The following is a 19,343-nucleotide window of genomic DNA, read 5'->3' on the forward strand; positions in this document are numbered from 1 at the left end:
TGCACTGTATTTTTGCATTTGTTTGACTATTTCTGTTTCCTTTTAATATCCTTCCCCCACTTCTTTTCAAGCATTTTTATTACTTTTCCCCTCTATGAACTTTGTTACAAATTCTTCTACTATTCTTTTTGTGATTACCATAATTACCACATGCATCCTTGATTTACTGAAGCCTAAAATAAATTAGTACTTTTGCCAATTCCACTTTTTGGACAATACAAAAAAAAAAAAAAAAACCATTTCTTAAATTAAAAAAAATTTTCTTAACTTATTTTAAATTGGAGTATAGCCGGTTAACAATATTTTGTTAGTTTCAGGTGAGCAGCGAAGGGGACTCAGCCATACATGTTCAGTTCAGTTCAGTTCAGTCGCTCAGTCGTGTCCGACTCTTTGCGACCCCGTGAATCGCAGCACGCCAGGCCTCCCTGTCCATCACCAACTCCCGGAGTTTACTCAAACTCGTGTCCATCGAGTTGGTGATGCCATCCAGCCATCTCATCCTCTGTCATCCCCTTCTCCTCCTGCCCCCAATCCCTCCCAGCATCAGGGTCTTTTCCAGTGAGTCAACTCTTCGCATGAGGTGGCCAAAGTATTGGAGTTTCAGCTTCAGCATCAGTCCCTCCAATGAACACCCAGGACACATGTACATGTATCCATTCTCCCCCAAATTCCCCTACCCTCCAGGCTGCCACATAACACTGAGCAGAGCTCCATGTGCCATATAGTAGCTCCTTCTTGGTTAAAAGATAGAACACTCTTTAACTATATTTACCCCCCTTGTGATATATGAGTTATTATTGTTGTATATTTTAGTTCTACACCTTTAAGAACCTCCAAGTACCTATTAGTTGCATATATTTTCTTTTTTGCTCTCCATTTTTTATTGACTCTCTTGAGATATAATCTGGGATCATTTTCCTTCTGCCTGAAGAACTTCCTTTAATATTTTCTCGAGTATTATCTGCTGTTAGCAAATCCATCCATTTTTGGTTTCTCAAGATATTTATTTTGCTTTTGTTAAAGGACATTTTGATTGTGTGATAGAATTTTAGGTTGGCAGTTTTGGCTTTGAGTTTGTTTTTTTGGTTACTTTAAATCAAGTCATTCTATTGTCTTATTCCATTGTTCTTGTTGGGAGGTTAGCTCTTAGTATAATTTTTGCTTTTTATTGAAAGTTATATGTCTTATTCCCTGCTTGCAAGATTTTTTTTTTTAATTTTTGCAGTTTAGCAATGTGCCTAGGGAGGGTTTTCTTATATCTCTTTTGCTTGGGATTTGTAGTGCTTCTTGAATATATGGCTTGAAGTGCCTGTCAGGTATTAATAACACCAACATTTGGTTATCTGGGAGGCTGTTTGTCTTCTGTTTTTTAAATCACATTTTGTATTTAATTTAATAACTTTTGTATTTCTGGTTTTATTCTGACTGACTACCATACATTATAAATACAGTTTCAGTGTTTTTGAAGCTCCAAGAAAATTTACTTCTGTTACTGGCAGTTAACAGAATTTAGATTAACTCTCTGGGTTTCCTTTTCCTTTTGGGTCCCTCCCCCAAATCCTCAATGTCTTTGTAACTCTCTGATCCTTTCAGATAGATTTAAAAACAAAAATTGTCTAGCTTTTCTAGTTTCTCTTAGCTAGAAGTTTGGTCTGAAGAGGAATAAAAAATACTAATTTTATTATAGAAGCAATAGAAAGATACTACAGTTTTAACAATTGACAAATCTGAATCCTATTTTAAGATGATCTTAAATAAGTTATTTCTTTTGTCATCTCTTCTCATACATTGTCTTCTATGGTGGTTTTATCTCCATTTCCACTGTTACCCTGATCTGAATTCTGCCTGGTTACTGGCTTCAAGTGTTGCTTTAATCTCACTTTCTTAGCCCCCGTGTGCCTGCCTGTGCATGCTCAGTTATGTCCGACTCTTTGTGACCCCATTGACTATAGCCACAAGGCTCCACTGTCCTCGGAATTCTCCAGGCAAGCATACTGGAGTGGGTTGCCATTCCTGCTCCAGGGGATCTTCCCAACCCAAGAATCAAACCCACGTCTCTTGCATCTCCTGCATTGGCAGGTAGATTCTTAGTCCCTGAAGGCTCTCTGACATATTAATGTTAGGTTCTTTTCTCCAAGATCTTGTTGTTTTTAGGGCTAGATTTTTGAACTTAAAATTAACTAAGCAATCCTTTAAATAAATAGTTTCATTGTCACAGTTTATAGAGGAGCAAGTCAGCTTGAAATGGTTAAGGAACTTACTCAAGGTCACACGGTTTGGTGAAGCTACATGTTGAATCTAGGCCTCTTGAATTTCAGAAAGTAGATCCATCATTTTATGTTATAGAGATATATTCCAACCAGACTATATTTGCTATGCACACCAGTATTTATATCCTGTTACTGCTATATATAAAACTTAATTAAATTATAAATGATAAAAAGTTAAAACTTTTATTATTATTCATGCTCATTGATGTCAAGGTTGCTTGAGCTGAACTTTTTTTCAGAGGTGGTCAAAGATATTTTTTTCAGAGATGTTTACCACTGACCTATACAAGTGTTTAGAATGCTTTAGAATATGAATCCTGTTTACTTATACATGAACAGATTTAACATTATTTCACATACACATATAACACATACACACAGGTATGAGAAGTTTAAAGAGAATGTATAAGATAAAGTTTAGTGCTTTATAATTCCTTATTATCTAATCAACATTTTAAAAAAAGAATCAGAAAAATTTGTTTCCTGGGTTACAGATGCTATCTTTAATTTGGGATGTTTTTAGATACACTGAATGTTTAAATCACTTTATACATGTATGCCTACAAGGCTGGGTATGGATTGAAGGGTGTGGGAAACAGAGCTTTTGTCACTTAAAAAAGTAATAAAATTGATATTGATGTTCTACTCATTAATCCATGTCTTAATTACCTGACATTTACAGTTATTAAATTAAAATTTCAGTTTCATCTCAAATATATTTTGATTCTTGGTGTCATTTTAATTTAGCTAACACTTTTTGAACAATAGCTGGATTGGCTTATGTCCTAGAGTGACTATTCTGAATTCCCTGGATTTAAAATGTTGTAATTTCTGACCTGATAGATAGAATGGAAAAAGTTGGACTAGAATAGTGGTGGTGATAACTTGTAAAGCTCTCTAACAGTTAGACTGGTATGATATTATCATTAAGAACTTAGGTTCTGGACCCAAACTGCCTGCCTTCAAATTCTTGTTTGCCCACTTATCAGCTGTGCAACTTAGGATAGGTTACTTATCATTTCTGAGTCACAATATTTTCAACTATAAAGTGGAATAACAATAATATGCCCTTTTAGGGTTATGAGGATTGTAAGAATCATTCTGTGTTGGTATTTAGAATCTTGCCCTGCCCTTAGTAAACATTCAGTTATTGTTGTTATTACTACTAGTTTACCAATAAAATTTTCTCCAAAGCGTCCCACTTATAATAGGATTTGCATAGAAGATCTCTACAATCCCTGACTTTGTTGATGTAATTTTCAGAGATTCAATGGTTTAAATGAGCTATGGTTCTTTCCAATTTATATCTGCACCAATTCTATAGATGGCAGTCTGTGTTCTATATAATAATAAACAAATGTTTCTTTTAAACACACTGTTGGAAGAGGGAAGGGTAGATTTTGTCATAAACATGAGAGAGTTAAAGAGATTTTTCAAGATTCAGCACTAAAATTTTACCTCCTGGCTACTGAGCGGAATGTTCAGGGAGCTCTGATTTAAAATAAGTGACAGCCCCCCAGGTTACTCCAGGTTCTGCCTTTATTGGGTTCCTCTGACCCCATTTGTAACTGAAAGTCAGGTAGACAGAGGGCTTCTGCTGCATCCTGAAAGTCACCATATTTCTAATTAATATGAGTTACCACTTTAATTACACAGCCTTGCTGAAATGTCAATGGCCTGGGGTTGCACAGGTGTCGTGTCACACTCAACTGGCCATGACCACAAACAGGATGCCATCATCATTCCTTCCAAACTACAGGGCAGTAATTTGGTAATGTGTGAACACCTGGGCTTGTACCTCCTTTAACCTGAAAGAAAAAGGAGAGGAATAGCCTGAATCTAGTTTTGTCTTTGTGAGGTCTGAGCCATGACTTCCCATCCCTTCATAACAATGTATTTAGATATGTGCCTATGTATATGTAAATTTTTATTTTTTAGAACAACTCCTTGAGGAAACCATTACTTATGCTATATTATGTACCACAATGTGGGCGCTGGATGAATGTTAAGTACTAACAATAACAACACACACTGGTGATTCACTGGTGAGGTGTGTGGGGAGTCACCACTTACCTTGTGTTCAGTGTTTAAACTTGGTTATGCAAATGTGTCAGATTATTTCTTTTATGAACTTGACTGTTGGGATATTCAATCACTGGAGTCCTAGTCAAAGAATAGGACTTTTACAACATTTTTATTTTTCACTTTTAATGTGGGAGCAATTTCAAGCTGAGAGAAACTTTGCAAGAATAGTACAAAAACTTCTGTATACCCTTTCCCCAGAGCCTTTGTCCAAGGTTGACCAGTTGTCTCAATACTGTTCATGTCAGGATGTAATCTAGGATCAATTGTGGTACCTTGTCGTCTAGTTATTCTAGAAGAGTTCCTCCTTCTTTCCTTAACTTTCTCAAATATGTCATTTTTGAAGATTTTAGGTCAGTTGTTATGAAGATATAGCCTCAACTAGGGTTTATCTACTGGTTCCTCATAATTATCCCCAGGTCATGCATTTTTTTGGACAAAATTTCACAGAAGTGTTGGTGTGCTATTTTCCTTACATCTAATCGTGTGGTACATGGTATTGATTTTTTCATTACTGATGACGTTAACTTTTTTCCTCTTTTTTATTTTTTAAATTATGAAAGCATGATAACACATTTAAAGGAGACTTGGAAAATACAGAAAAAAGTTACACTAAATATTACAATTAGTTTTTAAATTAGCTAAATTAAGATTTTTAGTTGGAGATTCAATACCAAACTCTCAAAAATTAATAGAATGAATATACAGAAAAGTAGAAGGATATAGTAGAGCCCCAAAGCCATGAACCAATTCAACATAACTAAGATTTATACGATTTTCACAACAGTGGGATACACAGTCTATTCAAGACATATGCAGGGACATAAAACAAGATGCAAAAATTTTATTACAGCATCTGTTCTCTTAACTGGTGATGTTAACTTTGATCACTTGAATAAGATGGTATCTCTGAGACTTCTCTACTGTAAAAGTATGAATTTTTTGACATTTTGGAATTAGTAATTATTTTGCAAAGAGAAATTTTTGAGACTGTAAAATCCTGTTCCTCAAGCCAAACTCATCAGCTAGTTCTAGCATCCATTCCTATTTCTTGCCTAATTAGTTATTACTAAATTGGTTGAGAAATGAGAATTTTCTGATTCCTTCATTCCTTCACCACTGCTTAGTATCATAATTCTTCCAAATATTATATATTCTTCAGATTTTTAAAGTCATTATTACTAAATTTCTTGTGTTATCAAATAAGGCCCATAACCTAGAATTTTTGTGCCTATCAATTGTATCATTATATGTACTTAATGGATTTACAGAAAAATCACTTCAATCTTTATTATTTCAGTGAAAAGATCCTTCATTACAAGAAGTATCTTGGGCGGTGGGAGGGGGAGTTCAGGATGGGGGGACACATGTACACCCGTGGCTGATTCGTGTCCATGTATGGCAAAACCACCATAGCATTGTAAAGTAATTAACCTCCAATTAAAATACATAAGTTAATTTAAATTTTTTTTAAAAAGTATCTTTAAGGGCTGCCCTTGTGGCTCAGTGGTAGAGAATCTGCCTGCCAGTGCAGGAAAGTTGGGTCCAATCCCTGATCCGGGAAGATCCCACACATCTTGGAGCAGCTAAGCCTGTACGCCACTCTATTGAGCTTGTGCTCTAGAGCCCGAGAGCTGCCAACTTCTGAGCCTGTGAAATGCAACTACTGAGGTCCACAAGCCCTAGAGCCTGTGCCCCACAACAAGACAAGCCGCCACAGTGAGAAACCAACACGTCACAACCAGAGAGCAGCCCCTGCTGTCCACAACTAGGAAAACGCCTGTGCAGCAACGAGGACCCAGCACAGAAAATAAAAATAAATACATTTTTTTAAAAAGTGTCTTTAGAACATACATATTAATTAACCCTCTCAACAAAGTGGGAATGTGGGTTGGTGTTATCATTCTCCAATTAAAAGTTATTGCTCCATGGCTTCCAAGGAAGGAAGTTGAGGCCGCTGGAGAAACTGGTCTAGTTTTATATGGTGCAAGTAGAATATCCAGATGAATGATTATCAACCTGCTTTCTTCCCCGAGTCATCTTAGAGAGAAGTATAACCTATGTTCCAATAACTGAGTCAAGCCTCTGGCTTGTTGTTCAGTCACTCAGTTGTGTCCAACTCTTTGTGACTCTATGGACTGCATCACGCCAGGCTTCCCTGTCCTTTATCATATCCCGGAGCTTGCTCAAACTCACGTTCATTGAGTTGGTGATGCCATCTAACCATCTCATCCTCTTTCATCCCCTTCTCCTCCTGCCTTAAATCTTTCCCAGCATCAGGGTCTTTTCCAATGAGTTGTCTCTTTGCATCAGGGGGCCAAAGAATTGGAGCTTCAGCATCAATCCTTCCAATGAATAATATTCAGGACTAATTTCCTTTAGGATTGACTGTTTGATCTCCTTTTCGTCCAAAGGGCTCTCAAGAGTCTTCTCCAACACCACAGTTCAAAAGCATCAATTATTTGGTGCTCAGCCTTCTTTATGGTCCAGTTCTCACATCCATACATGCCTACTGGAAAAACGATAGCCTTGACTAGACGGGCCATTGTCAGCAAAGTAATGCCTCTGCTTTTTAATATGCTGTCTAGGTTGGTCATAGCTTTTCTTCCAAGGAGCAAGCATTTTTTAATTTCATGGCTGCAGTCACCATCTGCAATGATTTTGGAGCCCAAGAAAATAAAGTCTGTCACTGTTTCCATCGTTTCCCCATCTATTTGCCAGGAAGTGATGGGACTGAATACCATGATCTTAGTTTTTTAATAGTGAGTTTTAAGTCAGCTTCTCCTACTCTCCTCTTTCACATTCATCAAGAGGCTCTTTAGTTCCTTTTTGCTTTCTGCCATAAGTGTGGTATCATCTGCATAACTGAGGTTATTAATATTTTTCCTGGCAACCTTGATTCCAGCTTGTGCTTCATCTAGCCTAGCATTTCACATGATGTACTCTGCATATAAGTTAAATAAGCAGGGTGAAAATATACAACCTTGATGTACTCCTTTCCCAATTTGGAATCAGTCTGTTGTTCCATGTCTGATTATAACTATTGCTTCTTGACCTGCATAAAGGTTTCTCAAGAGGCAAGTAAGCTGGTCTGGTATTCCCATCTCTTTAAGAATTTTCCACAGTTTGTTGTGATCCACACAGTCAAAGGCTTTGGCGTAGTCAATGAAGCAGAAAGAGATGTTTTTCTGGAACTCTCTTGCTTTTTCTATGATCCAGCGGATGTTGGCAATTTGATCTCTGGTTCCTCGGCCTTTTCTAAATCCAGCTTGAACATCTGGAAATTCTCTATTCATGTACTGTTGAAGCCTAGCTTGGAGGATTTTGAGCATTATCTTGCTAGCATGTGAAATGAGTGCCATTATGTGCTAGTTTGAACAATCTTTGGCATTGCCCTTCTTTGGGATTGGAATGAAAAGTGAACTTTTCCTGTTCCTGTGGCCACTGCTGAGTTTTCCAAATTTGCTGGCATATTGAGTGCAGCACTTTTACAGCATCATCTTTTAGGATTTGAAATAGTTCAGCTCGAGTTCCATCCCCTCCACTAGCTTTGTTCATAGTGATGCTTCCTAAGGCCCACTTGACTTCACACTCAGGGATGTCTGGCTCTAGGTGAGTGATCACACCATCGTGGTTATCTGGGTCATGAAGATCTTTTTTTGTATAGTCTTTCTGGGTGTTCTTGCTACTTCTTCTTCTTATCTTCTATTTCTGTTAAGTCCATACCATTTGTGTCCTTTATTATGCTTATCTTTGCATGAAATATTCCCTTGGTATCTCTAATTTTCTTGAAGAGATCTCTAGTCTTTCCCATTCTGTTGTTTTCTTCTATTTCTTTGCATTGATCACTGAGGAAGGCTTTCTTATCTCTCCTTGCTATTCCTTGGAACTCTGCATTCAGATGGATGTATCTTTGCTTTTCTTCTTTGTCTTTGACTTCTCTTCTTTTCTCAGCTATTTGTAAGGGCTCGACAGACAATCGTTTTACCTTTTTGCATTTCTTTTTATTGGGGATGGTTTTGATCACTGCCTCCTGTAGAAGGTCACTAACCTTTGTTCATAGTTCTTCAGGCACTCTGTCTATCAAATCTAATCCCTTGAATCTATTTGTTATTTCCAGTGTATAATCATAAGAGATTTGATTTGACAAGATTCTGACTTAGAAAGCCATGTGCCTTCTCAACACTAGTCTTCAAAAACCTGAGATGCTCAGTTTTCAAATAGAATCAACTTGCAATGAGAAAATGTTCTCTGACTTTATAAAACAGGCAATAGTAATGTAATAAAAAGTTCAATTAAAGCTGTTTTTCCCCTGCATTGCATTGACAACCCTTTAAATATTATACTATATTAAGCTTAGAAGTGAAAGTCACTTAGTTGTGTCTGACTCTTTGTGACCCCAATGGACTGTAGTCCACCAGGCACCTCTGTCCATGGAATTCTCCAGCCAAGAGTACTGGAGTGGGTAGCCATTCCCTTCTCCAGGGCATCTTCCTCACCCAGGGATTGAATAAAAGTCTCCCAGTTTGCAGGTAGATTCTTTACTGTCTGAGCCATCAGGGAAGCCCTCCTCTGCATAAAAAAAAGTGTCATTTGCTCAGTTGTGTCTGACTCTTTCAACCCCACGGAATGTAGCCTCTGTCCATGGCACTCTCCAGGCAAGAATACTAGAGTGGATAGCCATTTGCTTCTCCAAGGGGATCTTCCTGACCCTCCCCCCATTATACATTTTATAGTATAAAGATATTCCTTAAACTAAGTCCTAGTTTTACTTACAACTGCAGTGGTCTCTCTGTATTTGACATGGAGTATTTGTACTGGAGCACATCTTGACAAAGATCTCAAGCCTGTTGAAATTGGTTGAAACTCAGGGTGGAGTCTGCATGAGAGGCCCATATGGTTATATCTTGAACACAGTCCAGTGACACTCTCTTTATTACGAGTTCACGGAGTTCATAGGCAATTCATGTAAACTCAAAATGTCTTGAGTAGCCACGTCAAAGACTATTTACATCTTGGGGACACCTAAGCCTCAGTTTATGACTCACCTCTATATATCTAGAAGTTGCCATAGTCATCACCTTGGAATTTAGTGTAGGTACAAGTAACTCTCATTACTTACTTGGGATTTGGATGATTTTAAAACCAGAAAGTCACTAAATCCAGCAGAATCACCATGTTCATTCTTCTAGAGCTTTCTTTGCATTCCCTTTGGTTTCACTCATAACTCTGGTAAAAAGATAAACATCATATAAGTAGATAAAAATTTCTGAAAATCTGTTTTCACAGCCATCAAAGGAAGATAGTTCTTTTGAGATTTTCCTTCTGGACTGCTTTGTCAGAAGAATGCTCTGATAAAATGTTTTCACAAGTGTTTTATCATGCATAATATTCAGCAAATCATAATACAAACTTTATTATACAGTCTCAGGAAACAGGAAATAAGTATTATTACTTTGTGTTCAGTGATAGAAACATTAAGGCTGACAATAACCAGTGATTTTAAAATAATGATTAAATTCCAGCTAAACTAGTCCTTGACAAGCGTTTACTGAAAGTGCTTGAGGAAGCAGCAGCTGTAATGACAGTGATAATAAAACATTGCAGGATAGACTTGCCTCTTTAATGCCCGTGACTCTTGAGCAATGGGTATAATTAACAAGCCATGGAAACCACGGTAGGAACATTCTGTGACATGGCTTAGGGAGACCTTTGTCCTCAGATATATTAGCTAATGGTATTTTGTAGTGATTTGGTAAACCATTGAATTCGATTGCTTTTTAAATATTTGAGAATGTATTGTTAAGAATATAAAGTCTGGCTTAGAGTTGAAAGGGTTGTTTTTTTTTAACCCTCACAGTAACTTCCCAGCATGTCATCAGTTGCTGTGGAAAGTCTGGATTGTCTGTCTCTCGGCATGTGAGATGAAGCACCAACAGTAGACTTTTATTTTGAAATCCAGCAATGTCATAAATCTGCTGAAATTATGTTCATCATTACTGAAGTCTGTTGGTATAAATACTACACAACAAAATTATGACTTGTTAATCTTTCATTTGAACTTTTACAATACACAAATCAAGAAGGAACGTCTTATGCATTTCTTTCTGTTCACACATATCTAAAGTAAGTGTATTTTTAAATTATACTATCTGCAGTCATATCACTGTTATAGGTTTTTAAAAATATAAAGTTGGGGGGAAATAAAAGTTGTTTGAAATATACCAGCTCACAGTATCAGTAGTATGACTGCCAAAGTGAATTATGAAAGTCTGCTAGCTGAGGATTTGTTGAAAATAAGTTTGTAAAATAGATCTTCAAGGAAAAAAATGTGAGGATAGGTTGAAAGTATTTCTTTTTAACACAAGTTCTATTGAATTAAAATAACAAAAGAAACAGGCCACTTCTTAGGACCTCTGAGATGGTGTACACACATAGGCATGTGTAAGGATGCTCCCAGCACAGAGATTCTCAGATGCTCTTGGTTCATGGCATTTTTACTGTCTTGGCGATTTTTTTTTATGGTAAACCCTAGGACAAAAAAAAAATATCTAATGGTTCTATTAAGTACTTAGACCCAAATTTAATAGTCATATTGTAGTAGTAGTTTATGTAGTGTGTGACAGGTTTGGCTGTGCTTACCTCAAAACTGAAAAATATTTGTGACACTGCTGTGTGTTTACAGCACCCACACAATTTGAGAACCTCGGTCCTAGCAGCATTAGGCCAAACACTGGTAATGACTTAAATGCTCGTGAGTCAGAGGATGTTTAAACGGCAGTGTACCCACATGCTAGAGTTACTATGTAGGAGTTGAAAAGATTGAAGTAGATCTGTGTATACTGATGTAGAAAGGTCTCCAATATATGTCATTGAGAGAAACTTGGAAATTTACAGAGGGTTCACTGTGATATAATACCATCTGAAACATGTTGTACAAGTATATGGAAAGCAAAACTGCATGTATATTCCAACATTCACAGTATGTATATATATGCGTGTGTTTGTATGTTTGTTGTACATAGGTCCATTTTCTCTGTTTCAGGCAGCACACATCTTGTCTGCTGGTCCCAAAGGCTCCCTGATCTGCTCAGGGTGTCCCCACCCCTCACTGTTGGATGCTCTGAAGTGTGGGCTGGGTGGTCCAGGTTTCCTCCTAACGGTAATCATCTTTTCCCCAAATTGCTGTGTCTGGCTCTGCATGCTCCCTCCATTCTTTTTCCCTACTTTTTATTTATTTATTTATTTTAAAATCCATATATATTTATTTATAATTTGGGGGAAGTGAAGTGAAGTCGCTCAGTCGTGGCCGACTCTGCGACCCCATGGACTGTAGCCTACCAGGAACCTCAGTCCATGGGATTTTCCAGGCAAGAATACTGGAGTGGGTTGCCATTTCCTTCTCCACTTTCCCCTACTTTTTATTAAAGAAATAGTTTGAAAAAGGAGTTACGTTGTGAAGGGAGTCAAGTTACGCCCTGTGGGGTTTCCCTGATGCTGGAAGGAACTCAGTTACAATCTTAACGTCTTCCCAAGGGCCCTTCCGGTTCTGAACTCTCCCCTGCTCAGTTTTCCAGACCTCAGGTTGACATATTTCTCTGCAAGTGTGTCCTCTTCCATCTGACTTTCCTATGAACGCCTCTTACATGTGACACGGGACACTCCAAACCCTGCCTGTTAACAAGTCTTACCGGATTCCCAGTACTAGGTAGGAAAGAGCTCTCTTGGTCGTTTCTGACTGTCACAATCTTTAAACAGTATGATTTGCACACACACACACACACACACACACACACGTTTCTGCTTTAGGACTTGTGCTTATTTCTGGTGTGCCATCAATATCACCTTCTCACAGAGGCCTTTCCCAACCTTCCTATTTAAGCAGTCACCCAGGTAGGGTTGCCAGACAAAATACAGGAGGCTGAGTTCAAATTAAATTTCAGATAAGCAGCAAATAATTTTTTTTGTAAACACATGTCCCAGATATTTCCTGGGATGTGTTTGCACTAAAAAATTATTCATTGTCCATCTGAAATTGAAATTGATCTCGGTTTCCTGAGTGTTTATTTGCTAAGCCTGGCAACCCAACTTGTGGTCGTTCTATGACACAGCACTCTGTGGTCATTTTCTCCTTGCACTTGGCACTAGGTCATATTCTCTTGTTGATTTGCTTGTCCGTGTGTTTAACGTCTGTCTTCTTCCACAGGGGCTTTGCTGGTGGCTCAGATGGTAAAGAATCTGCCTGCAATGTGGGAGACACAAGATCCATCCCTGGGTTGGGAAGATCCCCTGGACAAGGGGAATGGCTAACCACTCCAGTATTCTTGCCTGGAGAATTCCAGGGACTGAGGAGCCTGGCGGGCTACAGTCCATGGGGTCGAAAAGGGTTGGACATGACCAAGTGACTAACACTTTCACTTTCCTCTGTGGGAACATAGGATCAGTGGGAGCAGGAACCCCATCTATCTACCCTACTCTCTGTGTAGTTCCAGAAACTAGAACACTGTCTAATATATAGTAGATACTCAATACCCTTTCTTCAGGGAATGAATATATATTTTCCAAAGACTAATGTTAACTGAAATAATTTAAACCAAAATATTCCTTACTTCCTCTTTTTGTAAGGAACCTCACCTTTCATGGAGTTCTAGTGTCACATAATTATAGACAATGCTGTTTATTCTTTACTGTTCCCACTTCACAGCTTCCAGAGTATGAAAGGAGTCCTATAATCCATTATAGAAAGAAAAGCTTTGAGAAAAACATTAAAAAAACAGATTATGGTTAGTAACCTTGATAAAGTGAAGGAAGTCATATATTTTATCAATTACATATATTTTAACTGTTTAAAAAACTTTAATAAAAACATTCAGGAACATATTAAATTTTAACTTATAGGTCACTGTCAACATACTGAGTTGTCCTGGCGATAACTTTAACTGATTTTTGGCAAAAAATCTCACAAGAAAGGCTTAACTATTTATGCATAGTTTTGAACTTTTTGTAAATGTAGTGTTATATGTAATTCATGAAACTTAAAAAAATTACTTTGTTTTTAAAGTAATTGGCTTTCTTATAGTTGAAGGAAGGGTAAATTAATTGTTTCTTTATCCTAGTAAATGATTTTTCTTGAATATTTATAGCCTTGGAATGTAAGTTCCACAGAATATTAATCTTATTGATAGAATGGAAAACTATATGTAGTCTTTTTCCTGAAAAAGTTTCTACATCTTCTTTGGCTGAAGTTGGCTAAGTGGTCTTTAAGCAAAATCATCAGAGTAAAATTAAGAGTTGAGTAAGTAAGAGGGGAATCTAATCAATAAGGACTGATTTTGCATAATTCAGGCTTCCTTTTTCCTAATTTCAGATATATGGGTCAGAGGATTTTAAATTACATAACAGTTTCTAAAATGCACCCTATTTATATGAAGTCTACTTCTGCTTTATTGACTGCGCCAAAGCCTTTGACCATGTGGATCACAACAAACTGGAAAATTCTTAAAGGGATAGAAATACAAGACCACCTTTCCTGCCTCCTGAGAAATTTGTATGCAGGTCAGGAAGCAACAGTTAGAACTGGACATGGAACAACAGACTGGTTCCAAATTAGGAAAGGAGTATGTCAAGGCTGTACATTGTCACCCTGCTTATTTAACTTATATGCAGAGTACATCATGAGAAACGCTGGGCTGGAGGAAGCACAAGCTTGAATCAAGGTTGCCAGGAGAAATATCAATAACCTCAGATATGCAGATGACACCACCCTTATGGCAGAAAGTGAAGAAGAACTAAAGAGCCTTTTGATGAAAGTGAAAGAAAACTAAGATCATGTCATCTGGTCCCATCACTTCATGGCAAATAGATGGAGAAACAATGGATGCAGTGACAGACTTTATTTTGGGGGGGCTCTAAAATCACTGCAGATGGTGATTGCAGCCATGAAATTAAAAGATGCTTGCTCCTTGGAAGAAAAGTTGTGACCAACCTAGACAGCATATTAAAAAACAGAGACGTTACTTTGCCAACAAAGGTCTGTCTAGTCAAAGGTATGGTTTTTCCAGTGGTCATATATGGATGTGAGAGTTAGACTATAAAGGAAGCTGAGCGCCGAAGAATTGATGCCTTTGAACTGTGGTGTTGGAGAAGACTCTTGAGAGTCCCTTGAACTGCAAGGAGACCCAACCAGTCCATCCTAAAGGAAATCAGTCCTGAATATTCATTGGAAGGACTGATGCTGAAGCTGAAACTCCAATATTTTGGCCACCTGATATGAAGAACTGACTCATTTGAAAAGACCCTGATGCTGGGAAAGATTGAAGGCAGGAGGAGAAGGGGACGACAGAGGATGAGACGGTTGGATGGCATCACTGCCTCAATGGACATGAGTTTGAGTAAACTCCGGGAGTTGGTGATGGACAGGGAAGTCTGGCGTGCAGTCAGTCCATGCGGTTGCAGAGTCAGACACGACTGAGCGACTGAAGTGAACTGAAGGATGACTTTAATGACTGTAGTAGGGTGTGTGTGTGTGTGTGTGTGTGTGTAGAACCTTAAAAAGTATATGATGGAAACTTCTGGTAGATTTTAAGTTTCCAGTTAATTTGTGTTCAACGTATGTGTAACACATCAATATTTTGCTTTCGAAATGAGACCTCTCTTGGACTTTGATAATCGAAGCATCTATTGCAATATTCAGAAATGCCCCCAATGTTAACTGGGATGTTTGATTTTGCAGTCTCTTTCAGAGCAGCTGCTAAAGGTGCTTCAGCATGGTTAGAGGGCCTCCTGTTATCAGTCTGTGAGAGCAGTGAGATTTTGCTTGAAGGGAACAAGGAGAAAGCTGAAGGCTGTGGGGAAGTTGTAATGAGCAGGCAGTGGACTCCAGCAGACTTTCCTGTGGGTTATACTCTCTTCTGCCCAGTGTGTGAGCGTGCCGTGTTGCATATTAGCTGATGAAACCCCCTTCCTGTTGAACTGGGACAGAACTGAGTTGGGAGGGTGTAGCTCTGGAGGGTTCTGAAATCTAAGAACAAGCTTCCTTTCCCACCACTTTCCGCTGAGTCAGTTCACTGCAGAGTGCTCTGCAGGAGCTAGAGGCCTTTGTGTTCAGATTATTTAACTAGCTTCTAAAGCCACACCCTTTGCAACACAAACAGAACACTTTGTGCTTCCGGAGGGGAGGTCCTACTTTGACCACAGCCCTTGGATTTCAAAACTGCCTAGCCGAGCCTATTGTGATGTAAAGTTTAGGCCAGTGAGGATCTCCAGGTCACAATGCAGACTTAGAAGTGTTGGCCAGTGGAGGCTTTGAACAATGATTGATTATGTCACTTAAAACAGGCTCAGAAATCCATTTATTACACACCCCAAACTGAAAAAGTACAGTGACAGAGAGAAATGGAATGTCATCTGAGAAAAATCCATACTTTTTTTTTAACAACACAGTATCATTTACAGGGCTTCCCTGGTAGCTCAGTGGTAATAAGTCTGCCTGCCAATGCAGGAGACACAAGAGACACAGGTTCAATCCCTGGGTGGGGAAGATCCCCTGGAGAAGGAAATGGCAACCCACTCCAGTATTCTTGCCTGGAAAATCCCCTAGACAGAGGAGCCTGGCATACTATAGTCCATGGGGTTGCAAGAGTCGAAAATGACTGAGTGACTAAACAACAACAAATCATTGATAGCAAATGCCCATTTATACATGATCGGATAGTAAATGATCTGTTAGTCTATACAGGCATCTGTAGAGCAGAGTAGGGCAGTGGAAGGAGGGTTAGATTTATAGACTGAGCTACAGCTGGAGATATCCATTTCCTCCTTCCCAGCAGAGCAACAATCACTGTCATGAGATGCTAGTCGCATTCCTATTCTTCATTGGTGTGTTCCAGGCTCAAATGCCTCTCATGTAGTATTACATTTTGAACCCAATACACAATTACTTCTGGTTTAATGGAGATTACAGGCACTATGCTAAATGCTTTGTTTATTTTCTCATTTAATTCTCAGCATAACTTTATGAAGTTACTTCTGTAATCCACTTTTCATGAATAAGGGAAAAGCAGTTTAGATGTCTTAAGTCTCTAAACATGGTCACTCAATTAATATTGGGAAAAACTAGGGTTCCAACAAAGCCTGGTGGAGTCCAGAGCTCAAAATCTTAACCACTGAGAAATTCAGCTCATTAATTATACCAGCCTTTGCATGAAGGAGGGCTTGGGGTGGGCTGGCAGTCTGGTCTGGTCACATCAGGGCCAGAGGACTTGCTGTGAACGGTTGGCTTAGAGGGCACAAAATTTTTATTTGGATTTGATGTTTATGGGGTATGTTGATAAATATCAAGTGCTAGTAGACACCTACCACTTCTCCCCCTGGCCTAGCTAGCCCTCTCCCCCTGCCCTTGAGAATCACCATTGCCTCTTTTATAGCTTCACAGACTTCATACCTTCATATTGTTGTTCAGTCACTAAGTCATGTCCGACTGTTTGCAACCCCATGGACTGTTGCCCGCCAGGCTTCTCTGTCCATGGGGTTTTCCAAGCAAGAATACTGGAGTAGATTTCCACTTCATACTCCAGGGAATCTTCTCAACCCAGGGATCAAACCGACATCTCCTGCTTGGCAAGCGGATTCTTTACCAACTGAGCCACCTAGGAAGCCCCATAAAGCAATTGAGGGTATCATTTTTGTTCCAGCCAAGCAGATCTTATTATTAAATTCTCCCATTTTACTATCAGACCCCTCTCTTTGAAATGGACATTCACTATCATCTATCAAGCTATGTCCTAACACTTCTGCAAAGTGAATCTCATAAACATTTTATTATTGACATTTTTTCTAAAGTCTCACAAAGCTCATTATTGACATTTTTCTAAAGCCTCACAATTAAACCAATCCTATCAAGTTTCAATCTTTACATGAAATATTGTTCAGCAACCTATCCTGCCTTTTTAAAAATAAAACCCAGCTGGGTCTGTTTGAGGCATTTAAAAAAAAATTTGATTTCCATATGCTTGTGTTTTTACTTTTTAATTTTGATATGATTTTCATATCAGTCCCCAAACAGTACAAATATCATTTATTTGCTGAACCCTCAAACTGAATACAAATAATTCTAAGAAGGGTTTTTTTAATTTATTTTTTTTGGTAAGAGCGAGCTGATGTGATCACTCCTTCTGGAAACACTATTCTTGTGGCTTCTGTGGCAGCTCAGTTATCTGCGTGTCTTTCTGTCTCCTTTGTAGCTTCTCTTCTTTGCTAGTCTCTCCTCCTTTATTAAACTGCTAAGTGCTGGATTACTTATATTTGACCTTGGTTTCTCTTCTCCATCCCTTTCTAATTTCATCTAGCCCCCTAGAGTTGAAAAAACATCGCTACACTGATGAAGCTAAAATTTCCATCTTTGGTCCTGACATCTCCTCTAGTTCTAGTGTCTGGTTCGCCCCTCCTTTCATGTGGATAGTAACAGTGTTTGTCACATGGGCAAAGAAGGACTTTAAGTTTTCTCTCAAAACTATTTCTCTCCCAGTCTTGTCCATCCTAGTTAATCAAACCACCGTTTACCCTGTTGGTCATACTATTTCACGGTCTTGTTTCTTTTTTTGTCCTGCATCTCTCCACATCTCTTCCATCTTTTTCTTTCTCTACAGACTAGTCTACAGACTAGCCCCCCAGTCCCCGTCCCCCCCACCCCCCGCTGTATCTTACTTCTTATTACTGTTGTTGGCCACCAGAAGAGAGAGGCTGAGACTTCTGAGTCCCAGCTCTAGGAAACAGGGTAAGCTTGTCCTGAGCAGCCTGTTTGGGACTGCGGTCTTGGTCTATAATTAGGCTCCAGCCCTGGTCATGAGTAAGACAGTTTTTGGGGAAGGGGGTTGGTGATGTGTGGGTTGGGCAGACATTCTAGTAATGTATGCTATATACTCTTAACCAAATTTTCGATAAGTTTTATATTCGTTATCCCTTTGACTTGAACATTCATGTAAAGACTCAGAAAGGATCATGCTTTTATCAGAAATGATTATAGTCGACTTTTTATTTCCTGCTTCATCATTTCTTTTTGTTTCCTTATTGATTAACAACAAACGTGCACTGTATGATTTCCCAACCTTCCTTGATATAAGCTCTTTCACTCACCTCAGCTCAGCAAGTTTTGTTTTATTTCTCCCCTGAGTGGGCATGCCTAGTTTAGACAACCAGCTCTTTAGAGGTAGGAGTAATAGTGATTAAGTACCCTTGAATTCAACTAGAATCTGTTATGTTGATTTAATTATAATCTTTATGATATGATCCTAAGTAATTGTGGAAAACATACACAACTATAGGAATTTCCTAAAAGGGAAGAAATCTAGTGTGAGGAAAAAATAAATTAGTAAATAAATAAATTAGTAAAAAAATAAATAAAGTAAATACTCTTAATTTTGACAATTCAGTTAAAGTCTGATGGATGGTATTTACCTTTCCTTTGGCTGGCCAGGATCTTGATCCATATGAAATCAATGCAACACAGAAGGAAAAGCCAGATTGTACACTGTGATTAATCTATTCTTCTAAGAGAAAGTGGCACTCATGCCATAAAAGAGGGGGAAGAGACTCTGTCTCAGGAACTAGAATTATTCATGCTATTCCTGACCTCATCAGTCCCCCAATAGTAATTTTTAAATGGAAATTTACTGTTTTTTTTTTTTTTTTTTTGCTGGGATGGGCCTTCCTTTCTAGCGATACAGCTACTTCCATTTCATAATTATGTGTTATGGAAATTCCCTTTGAAAAGAATTACTTAAGAAAATTGTGCAACATTTCTCTTTAAACTTCTTAATATATATGTCACAATAAGAATAAATGGTGTGAAATTGTTTCTCTGAAACATTGTTACCATTAGAAAGAAATTAAAGTTTTAGTAGTCTATTGCTTCACCAAATAAATATCATCCTTGTCATTTTCATGAATTGATTTTTGTCTATTTGACAACAGAATTCTTCACATGAGAGCTAA

The 19,343-nt window shown here is 38.3% G+C and overlaps 1 long non-coding RNA gene across 1 annotated transcript; it reads right to left on the bottom strand.

Moving 5' to 3' along the window:
* Positions 1 to 3,809: 3,809 nt before the first annotated feature.
* On the bottom strand, positions 3,810 to 13,105 carry LOC122674341. Its single transcript, XR_006334955.1, has 3 exons — positions 12,987 to 13,105; positions 9,475 to 9,581; positions 3,810 to 4,078 (listed from the first exon to the last, which is right to left on the bottom strand). It is a non-coding gene; the product is annotated as an uncharacterized LOC122674341 (long non-coding RNA).
* Positions 13,106 to 19,343: the final 6,238 nt, after the last annotated feature.

Source organism: Cervus elaphus, chromosome 18, assembly GCF_910594005.1.
Source record: "Cervus elaphus chromosome 18, mCerEla1.1, whole genome shotgun sequence".
In the NCBI taxonomy this organism is placed as follows: Eukaryota; Metazoa; Chordata; class Mammalia; order Artiodactyla; family Cervidae; genus Cervus; species Cervus elaphus.